At 41.4% G+C, this 10,501-nt stretch overlaps 1 pseudogene; it reads right to left on the bottom strand.

Moving 5' to 3' along the window:
* Positions 1 to 1,669: 1,669 nt before the first annotated feature.
* LOC128591863 (heat shock cognate 71 kDa protein-like) lies at positions 1,670 to 3,689 on the bottom strand (annotated as a pseudogene).
* Positions 3,690 to 10,501: the final 6,812 nt, after the last annotated feature.

Genomic DNA, 10,501 nt, shown 5'->3' with positions numbered 1-10,501 from the left:
ACCAGAGGGAAAAAAAAGACATAGGTTCATAGATCATTGTTTCATAGCTCAAGAATGAACTTGCATGGTACATAATTAAGGAAGGTATGACACGAGAGCTGAGAATGAAGAAGCCAATTACTCTTTCAATTTCTGGCTTCTATACAGTATTAGCAGCAAGGGATACACATCCTGGAAGAAGACATTTCTGCTTTCCTCCTCTGTCTTTTGTATTTTCTCTCTATTTTTTAATATGTTGAAGAATGCCTCTACTTGGTCAAATCAGTTGATTATCTCTCCCCTGGATTGTTGCAGTAGCCTTACCATTGGTTTCTCAGCTTCTATCCTTGAGCTCACTCTCAACAAAGCATTCTGAGTAATCCTGTTAGACACAAGTCTAGTCATGTGACTCCCTACCCAGTATCTTCCCTGGGCTCCCCATTGCCCTGCAAGCCAATTCCTTGCAGTGACCTTTGTAATGCACAGTGGCCCCCATGTCCTTCCCTGGCCTGACCTCACTACTGCTCTGTAGGCTCTCACGCCCCTCCATCAACCCCAGCTTTCTTTTTGCTCCAAAACCATGTGAGGCCCACTCCCACCTGGAGGCCTTTGCACTTGACTTTCCCTTGGCCTGGAATCTGTCCCCACATGGATGCATGACTTCCTCCTTTATATTTTCCAGGCCTTTGATCAAATGCCCCACCGTTAGCGAGCCCTTCCCAGACTCCTTGATATTAAATTGCGGCCCTATTCCCAGTTTTACCCGCTCTGTCCTTCTCTGCTTCATTTTCCTTCAAAGCATGTATCAATTTCTAAAAGACTATGAGCCTTACTTTTTAAAATGTTCTCATCGCCACTCCCTTAAGAATGTAAGGTCTAGATGGGGGACAGGGATCTCCGCTCCACAGCACAGGTTCTGACATTTAAAAGCTGCTCAAAGAAAGTTTACTGCACAAATGAATGAATTGCACAGTTGTGGCAGACACTGTTGATTTCCCCAACAGCAATTCCTCCTTCTTCCTCACCAAGAGCTCTGATTTGGTAGGGGACAATAGTGTACCCCACCATGGGATCACAGTGCTCTGAACCTGTGCAGCTGGCTCAGTCCCTCCCATGTTTTCTTATAGCAGACTGTGTCATGAGACCCAGTTCTGGCTGATGGCACCTAAAGAAACTCAGCTTGGTGGGCTCTGAGAATCGTGAATACAGAGGAAACTTCTGGGAAAGATTTTCCTTTATAAGTAAAAACAAAGGTTTCATTCCTGCCCGCTTTCTTCTGGGATGATGAGGAAGATCCGTATTTGACAGATAAAACCAGTGCAAACAGGCAGATCGCATTTAAGGGAAACTGTGGATTTTTAGAAAAAGCAGTTAGAGCACTCCATACTGAGCTTCAGAGTCAAAGCATTCTATCATAGACATACTCTCATCTGACAAAGTGAATGTTACTTTCTTTGCAATATTGTTATTATTATTATTGCTTAATATTTCAATGCAGCAATCGTCTGATTTCTTTTCTGGATGTATTTATTGTTGTCATTTTTTTTTCAATTTTAAATACAGCTTTAAGACCTTGCATTTTCCACTCACAGTATACTGCTTTTAAAGTGCAATGTTATTTCCTTCCTCTGTGCACATGTTCCATATTCAAGTACTGAGAATGCCCAGTAATTCGCTATAGCAGCCCAACGTTAAATCTGCCACATAATATGCTACAAATTTGGATCCTTCAATATCTTACTGTGTGGAACAATGCTACATCTACACTTGGGCTGGCTTAATCAACCTCTTCAATGGTGGGGCCAGAGGAAGCACCACCAGAAGGAGGAGCGCCACCACCAGGGAAGCCCCCAGGCATTGCTCCAGGCCTGCCCCCTGCCATTCTCTGGTATAACTTGGTAATGACGGGGTTGCAGACTTTCTCCAGCTTCTTCTGCTGATGTTCAAACTCTTCCTTCTCTGCAGTCTGGTTCTTATCAAGCCAGTTGATAATTTCATTACACTTGTCAAGAATCTTCTGTTTGTCCTCATCGTTGATCTTGCCTTCAAGTTTCTCATCTTCAACAGTTGCTTTCATGTCGAATGCACAGGACTCAAGTGAGTTCTTCGATGAAACCTGTCCCTCTGCTTCTCATCTTCAGCCTTGTACCACTCAGCTTCCTGGACCATATGTTCAAGGTCTTCCTTGCTCAAACGTCTTTTGTCGTTAGTGATGGTAATCTTACTTTCTTTTCCTGTACTCTTATCCACAGCAGAGCCATTGAGAATGCCATCGTCATCAATATTAAAAGTGACCTCAATCTGAGGAACACCACGGGGAGCAGGAGGTATGCCTGTAAATTCAAACTTGCCAAGCAAGTTGTTATCCTTGGTCATGGCACGCTTATCTTCATAAACCTGGATGAGCACACCCGGCTGGTTGTCAGAGTAGGTAGTGAAAGTCTGTGTCTGCTTGGTAGGAATAGCAGTATTGCGCTTAATGAGCAAAGTCATAACTCCACCAGCAGTCTCAATACCCAGAGAAAGAGGAGTGACATCCAATAGTAGCAAATCTTGAACATTCTTGGATTTGTCACCAGATAGAATGGCTGCCCGGACAGCTGCACCATAAGCAATAGCCTCATTGGGGTTGATGCTCTTATTCAGTTCTTTTCCATTGAAGAAGTCTTGGAGAAGCTTTTTTTTTTTTTTTTTTTATTGTTGGGGATTCATTGAGGGTACAATAAGCCAGGTTACACTGATTGCAATTGTTAGGTAAAGTCCCTCTTGCAATCATGTCTTGCCCCCATAAAGTGTGACACACACCAAGGCTGGAGAAGCTTTTGAATCTTGAGGATATGGGTAGAATCACCAACCAGGACAATGTCATGAATCTGTGACTTATCTAGTTTGGCATCTCAAAGGGCTTTCTCTACAGGGTCCAGGGTGCCACGGAACAGATCGGCATTCAATTCTTCAAATCGGGCATGAGTAATGGAGGTATAGAAGTCGATTCCTTCATAAAGGGAATCAATCTCAATACTGGCCTGGGTGCTGGAAGATAGAGTACGCTTAGCACGTTCATAAGCAGTGTGGAGGTGACAGACAGTACTTTTATTCTCACTGATGTCCTTCTTAGGTTTGTGCTTAAACTCAGCAATAAAATGGTTGACCATCCAGTTGTCAAAGTCTTCACCACCCAAGTGAGTATCTTCAGCTGTAGATTTGACCTTAGAGATTCCATCCTCAATAGTGAGGATTGACACATCAAAAGTGCCACCTCCAAGGTCAAAAATCAGCACATTTTTTTCAGCTCCAACCTTTTTGTCTAAGCCATAAGCAATAGCAGCAGCAGTTGGCTCGTTCATAATCCTGAGAACATTGAGAGCAGCAATAGTTGCAGCGTCTTTGGTAGCCTGACGCTGAGAATCACTGAAGTAAGCTGGTATTGTGACCACAGCATTGGTAACAGTCTTTCCAAGGTAGGCTTCTGCAATTTCCTTCATCTTTGTCAGAACCACGGATGATACTGCCTCTGGTTAGAAACTTTTTGTCTCTCCTTTGTATTCTACTTGGACCTTGGGCCTGCCTGCATCATTCACCACCATGAAAGGCCAATGTTTCATATCAGACTGGATGACAGCATCATCAAACCTGCATCCAATCAGATGCTTGGCATCAAAAACTGTGTTTGTGGGGTTCATTACAACTTGATTTTTTGCAGCATCTCCAATCAATAATATGATGAATTATTTGGGGATTAAAAAAAAAAGTTTGTATGCAACTTTTACTGCTATGGTAATATTTTCAGGTATACCAGAGCCTATACAAGTCCCAAGCATGTTGGATTATTTGTATAAAAAATGATTATTTGTGACAATACTTAATTTTGCCAATTACTGAGACTTCCTGCCACTATATCCATCTCTGACTTGACAGGTAAAGTAGGGGAGATTTTGCAAAACAGAAAAATGTTGGACAATTTATGGTTTTTAAACTTGTATACAAAATGTTTTTTCATGACTCACCCAGCAGCCTGATGCCATGTGGAAACCTCTATAGTTAAGGAAGCAAGGGGTGATGGGATATTGCAGAGAGATGAACACAAAATAGGGGGCAAGGAGTCCAGGTTCTAGTCATTACTTTGTTTTTAACTGTAATTTTGGCTGGTTGTTTCAGCCTCCTTTCTTCTTGGTCTTCTATTCTTGGTCTCACATTGAAGGGTTTATAATGGCCAGGAAACGTGAGGTTTTGTTGCAATAACAAAATGTCAGTGGATAAGATAAGAAAAGTGTTGTTTTGTTTGTTTTGTTTTCATAAATCAAGTCTGCTGTGGGTGTGGCGGCTCTCTAGGGCCTCATCTTTCCTGTTGTTGAATCACCATGTTCATCTACTTCAGTCTTGAGCCACTTGCACGTGAGTAAGTGCTTCCGCAATCACTGATGGCCACGGCAGGTGTTACCGCCCCACTGGGTTCACTGTTCCCACTGTGCAGAGAGGAGCCAATGCTTGAGCTGGTGGGTGTTGCAGCAGAGAAAGAGTTTCATAATCATTGGGCCCCAAATGAGAAGACAGGAAGGATCCCTCAAATCTGCCCTCCTAAATAGTTCTTGACTGGGATTTTTTAGGAAAATTTGGTGGTGAGGGGGCTAGGGAATTGGCATTGCTGATTGGTTGGGTCAGGGTGAACTCATAGGGATATAGAAACTGCATTTTTGAAGTCATTCCTCAGTGGAGGTCATAGAATCGATTAAGTTCCAAGGTATGGGTCAGTGATCCAGCTGGTGGCAGTGGAGTCACTGGTCCAGCTGGTGGCAGTAGAGCCATTCCAATGTAGGACCTGGAAAACATTTTCAAAAAACAGCCTTAGTTTTTACAATGAAAGTGTTACCTGTACAGCAATTAGGGGAAGTTACAAATCTTGTGACTACCGGCTACGTGACTCCCAAGAAGTAAGCAATTATAGGGAAGCAGGCTCTGGGGCAATAGCTGGCAAATTTTTAACTATAGCTGTATCTTGTAACACTTAGGCCTCTATCAACGCTTTAACCTCCTGGTTTCAACTGATTTTTAAGAAAGTTTCGAAGAAAAAGGCTTGGAGAATTAAACCTGCTTTAAATGCTTCTGCCTGGAAATGATGCACACCTAACTAGTATCCACTGGTCAAAGGGAATCAATCCTAGAGCCCACTCTAACTTCCAGGGACAGAGAAGTCTAACAGTCTGTTTAGAAGAAGTGGAATTTGGCTGCATCAGTAACGTCTGCCTCATTACTAATGGTCAGGGAGGGACTAAGTGGTTTTCACATATGGATATGTACATATATTGACGTATGAGTATATGAATATATACATATAGATACAGGAATATATGTATATACGCATACATATATAATCTTCAGAATTATTTGCTCAAATAAAATCTTGCATAGGCGCATAAATAGATACAACGAATGAAAGCACTGAGGTTGATTCTTAGCTCTCATCACCCTCCTAGAGTTAAGGGGAGCCTGGGCACAGTTTGACAATTCCCAGACAGCTCTAAAATGCTGTTAGGCTATCCAGTGGCCAGAAAAAACTACCTTAAAAATAAGAGACAGGCACAATGACTGGAGTCAGATGTAACTAGAATAATGTAACCAAAAATGTTGATACTATACATGAAAGTCCAGCAACTCACAAGGGAAATGAGAATAGAGAGGTATAACAGATCAAATCAGAGTCTGAATAGATATTTCCCCAGTAATATGAAAAGAATTGGGGTCCTTAAATTCTAGCAAATAATCCTTTGCTGCAATTGATATTAGCTTACCATTTGTATTAGGAAGAAGCAGACAAATTTAGGTCCTCAGTGTTATCTGGGGAAGGTATTTTATATGAACTATCAATGGATGCATGAGTAATGTGGCTTTCCTTGTTCTTTTACTTCATTTTTATTAAATCATAACTGTATACATTTACGGGGTACAATGTGATGATTTGATATACAATGTGGAATGCTTAAATCAAACTGATTTAACGTAGCTATCACCTCTCTTACTATTTTTGTGGTAAGTCATTTATAATACAATCTTAGTTGTCTTGAAATGTACCCTGTATTGTGTACAAATACCCTCCCTCACTCCCCTCTCTACTCGCCCTCCTTCCTCCCTTCCCCCTGCCTCCTCTCCCCTCTTTCTTTCTAGACTATATTTGTGTTTTCTCATTCATATGAATGTGTAAGTGTTTATATATTGGTTTCATAATAGTATTGAGTACGTTGGATACTTTTTTCCCCCATTCTTTTTTTTTTAAGACAGAGCCTCAAGCTATCGCCCTGGGTAGAGTGCTGTAGCATCACAGCTCACAGCAACCTTCAACTCCTGGGCTCAAGCGATTCTCCTGCCTTCACCTCCCAAGTAGCTGGGACTACAGGTGCCTGCTACAGGCCCAGCTATTTTTTGGTTGCATCTGTCATTGTTGTTTGGCAGGCCTGGGATGGATTCAAACCCACCAGCTTAAGTGTATGTGGCTGGCACCCTAGCTGCTTGAGCCACAGGTGCCGAGTCTTTTTTACCCATTCTTGAGGTTCTTCTTTGCTAAGAAGAATATGTTCCAGCTCCATCCAAGTTAACATAAAAGATGTGAAGTCTCCATCTTTTTATGGCTGCATAGTATTCCATGGTATACCTATATCACAATTTGTTTATCCATTCATGGGTTGATGGGGGTTAATGTGGCTTTCAATTAATGCAAAATAGATAGATGGATATGAGAGAGAATAATACTGTATTTCTGCAGAGGAGTTACCTAGAAAGCCATTAGACAGAATAAGGGTAAGATGATTTGCAAGCCAGGACCAGAAACGAGAATAGAACCCTGATATAATCAGAGGTAAAAATCGTGCTCAGACTCTAGAATCTGAATAGTTGGCTACTCTTTAACTCAAATTAATAAACATTTATTTTATGTCAACTATGTGCAAGGTATTGTTACAGAAACCAGGGATACAGCAGTGAAAAAAACAGACAGAAATGCCCATCCACACCAGCTGACAGTCGTCTGGGAGAATGAGGCTTAATGAGCTACTAGAGAAAAAGGATGACTAAAATGTAACCTCTGCCCTGGGCTGGTTTATAATTATAGGGTGGAGGTGGGGGAAGCATGTATATAAATAGCATAATAGGTATTCAGTACTGTGGGCCACATTATTAAATACTTTTTCTTTCTTTCTCTCTTTCTTTCTTTTTTGAGATAGAGTCTTACTCAGTTGCCTTAGGCTAGAGTGCAATGTCATCATAGCTGACAGCTATCTCAATCTTGTGGGCTCAAGCAATCGTCCTTATAGCTGGGATGATAGGCGCCTGTCACCAAGCCCAGCTAGTTTTTCTATTTTTAGTAGAGATGGGGTCTTGCTTTGCTCAGGCTGGTTTCGAACTCCTGAGCTCAAGCAATCGATCTGCCTCAGCCTCCCCAAATGCTAGGATTACAGGCATGAGCCACAGCACCTGGACATTATGTATTTTTTTCTCAAGAGAAACAGTGCAAACCATGCTGGCTGCTGGAAGGGGAGTGGACACATTTCTGTAAGGAGTGCAAGACCCTTCTCAGGGGAAGAGGATTAAATAGAAGGTCGGCCTCAGCCACATTCTTTAAACGGCTGGATTCAGCACAGACACAGGGCCAGTGAGGGTGGCAGCATCAGTAACACATGGAGGCTTCTCTTCCAACTGCCCAGGTTTCAACAATGACATTAGACAGGCAGCCGTTGGTAGGACTTCTAGCGTCTTAGGATTTATCACTCATTTATTTTCCTTCATAACAATTTGATTTCCCTTTATACAAGATATTAGTTAGATCCAAAAATTAAGCATCCAAAATAGAGAATCTTATTATCTAAAAAGATTAGCCTTTATTCTTTATTTCTAGAAATCTATCTTATGAAAATAATTCAAACAGCAGGTAGAAATTTAGAAACCAAGGTGTTTGTGTCAGCATTGTATAAAACATGCAAGGCAGAAGCAAGCTAAATGATGAACATTTTGTGAGTTATCTGCTATCTTTCTAATGAATTGTTCCTCTAATTAAGTGAGCTAGAGTCAGTTTCTGTAGTTTGTGATTGAAACCCTGATATAGAAGTATATGGAGAGAAATACACAGCAAAATAATGTGCAACCAAAATAATGAAATATTCTGAAACAATAGTCGACTGTGGATACTGGAAACCTTTCCCCTCTCTGGCTCCTAAAATCTTCCTATTTTCCAAAATGTCATGATATTATCTTCATAATTAAGAAGATTAAAGAAAGATGTATTTTTTCCCAAAGAGTTCACAACAGTAGTTGGTATAAGATACACACACATACACATAAGTAATAGCATAGGCCAGTGTTTTTCAACCTTTTTTATTGTATGGCACACTTGAACCTATAGTTAAACTTCCATGGCATACTTCAATTATGTTGATTAAAAAAAGAGTAAAAAAAGAATATATTTACTGTGCTTTGAACTTCTTTTGAAATAACAATTAATAATCTTTAAAAATTTTTGTGGCACACCTAAGATCCTCTCACAGCACACCTGTTGAAAACTCACCGGCATAGGCACAACGTGGCAAGTATTGTCTGTGAGAGCTTTACGCTATAGGAGTAGAGCTTATAGCAAATTACTGGACAGAGTGACATCTTAGTCCTGATACTCACTCCTCTCTGAACAGAAATGTATAAAATCCCTCTGAATGGATGAGAGCTGGACGCAGTGCTGTGCTCTCATCTTGCCATTGTTTTATTATGAATCTCCTTTATACTTGGAGATTTCTGGCAGCCTGACAGAGACTTGCCTCCAAATTAGAGCAGTTAGTTCTGATTCTGTCACTCAAGAACGAGCAAATGCTTGTTCAACACTTACTTGGATCCGGAATCGATAACCTTTTGCATGTGTTCTTTCCTTGAACTTTACAGCTATCTTGAGAGGTCTCTATTTTTTTATGAGCACAAGTCACTTTACTCTTTTAAAGAGACAGGTTCAGGCTAAATGATTTCCTGGGTCTCAGTCAGGTCTGGGTCTCAGTTGCTATGACTTTGTTAATTCAAACCTCTGCAGGACTTAACTCACTGCATGTTCCTTAACTTTTGGTCCCTGTTACTCCACTCCCTGGGGCGATCTTACTATGGATCTATGGCCTTATCACTGCTTCCTGCAGTCCTATGTGACTTCCTCCAAGACAGACACCCAAAGGCCCAAATTAAGGGGTCAGGAGACAGGGAGTGGATGTTGGTGACATCTGAATTAGTGTGTCTCAGCGTAGGGCTGTGAGCCCACTTTTGGCTACAAGAGGTCTTTCTGGATAGGTTGCAAATGTATCCCACAATGTAAATCATTTTGGGGGTGAAACAGGACTAAAGACAGCCTGTAGACTTTCATTTTCATGTGCAATTAAGGACTATTTTATTGATAAAAATTTACAATATAGGGCGGTGCCTGTGGCTCAGTGAGTAGGGCGCCAGCCCCATATGCCGAGGGTGGCGGGTTCAAACCCAGCCCTGGCCAAACTGCAACCAAAAAATAGCCGGGCGTTGTGGCAGGCGCCTGTAGTCCCAGCTGCTTGGGAGGCTGAGGCAAGAGAATTGCGTAAGCCCAAGAGTTAGAGGTTGCTGTGAGCCGTGTGATGCCATGGCATTCTACCCGAGGGCGGTACAGTGAGACTCTGTCTCTACAAAAAAAAAAAAAAAAAAGAAAGAAAAAAATTTACAATATAGATAACTAAAACTTAGTTTTTATAAATCAAATTAGGACATTATCAGAGCTTGCTATAGACGATAATTTACTATTACATCAAGAAGCTTGGCAGCCACCCAGCACTTTGGCAATATTTTAAAGCTTGTATGGAGACTGTACAAGGGCAAAACAAAGGCATTCCCACGACTTTGTGAAAGGGCGCTTGCTGTGTCACGTACACAGATTCAGTGCTATCTTAAGCTGATTTTGTTTTTGGATTGTTGCTCTTATTGCATTAAGTAATACAGTTGAGGAAATGTTGGGATTTACCTTTGTGGATTGCTATGTTGGTTGACTGATGCTTTTTAAGAGGTTTTTATTAACAGTGTGCTCACTCCAAGACTAAGTCCTCTTTTGCTCTAGAAAGCACTCTTCTGTAATGAGTCAGGGTGGTTGGAAAGTCAGAGCATCTCCAATTATACAGCCCAGCCTGACATCCTTTGAGCTTTATCACATGGCCATTTTCCTGCTGGTAGGAGTTTCTGTGTGGGCTAAGGACATTTGGACAGAGACTGCATTCCAATCCAGCAAACTGTGCAAGCTTTAAATTTATATCATGCCTATTGTGGGAAGAGCAGGGCATAATGGCTTAGCCAGGCCCCCACAACAGGCTCTGTCTTTATCAGGTTCCAGGCTGGAAAGAGCAGAGTGGGGGAGCTCTTATTATTCTGAAACAGTCAAGCATAAATCTTGCCAATGACAAGAGATTGTAGTGCCTTGGGCAGTGATATAATCAAGGAATACAAACAGTAATAATGCTTAGAACTTAACCCTTTTCCTGAAAAAATA

This window comes from Nycticebus coucang, chromosome 8 (genome assembly GCF_027406575.1).
Source record: "Nycticebus coucang isolate mNycCou1 chromosome 8, mNycCou1.pri, whole genome shotgun sequence".
Classification (NCBI taxonomy): domain Eukaryota; kingdom Metazoa; phylum Chordata; class Mammalia; order Primates; family Lorisidae; genus Nycticebus; species Nycticebus coucang.
Note: the sequence above shows the minus strand (reverse complement) of the source record. Positions and strands in the feature narration are given on the sequence as shown.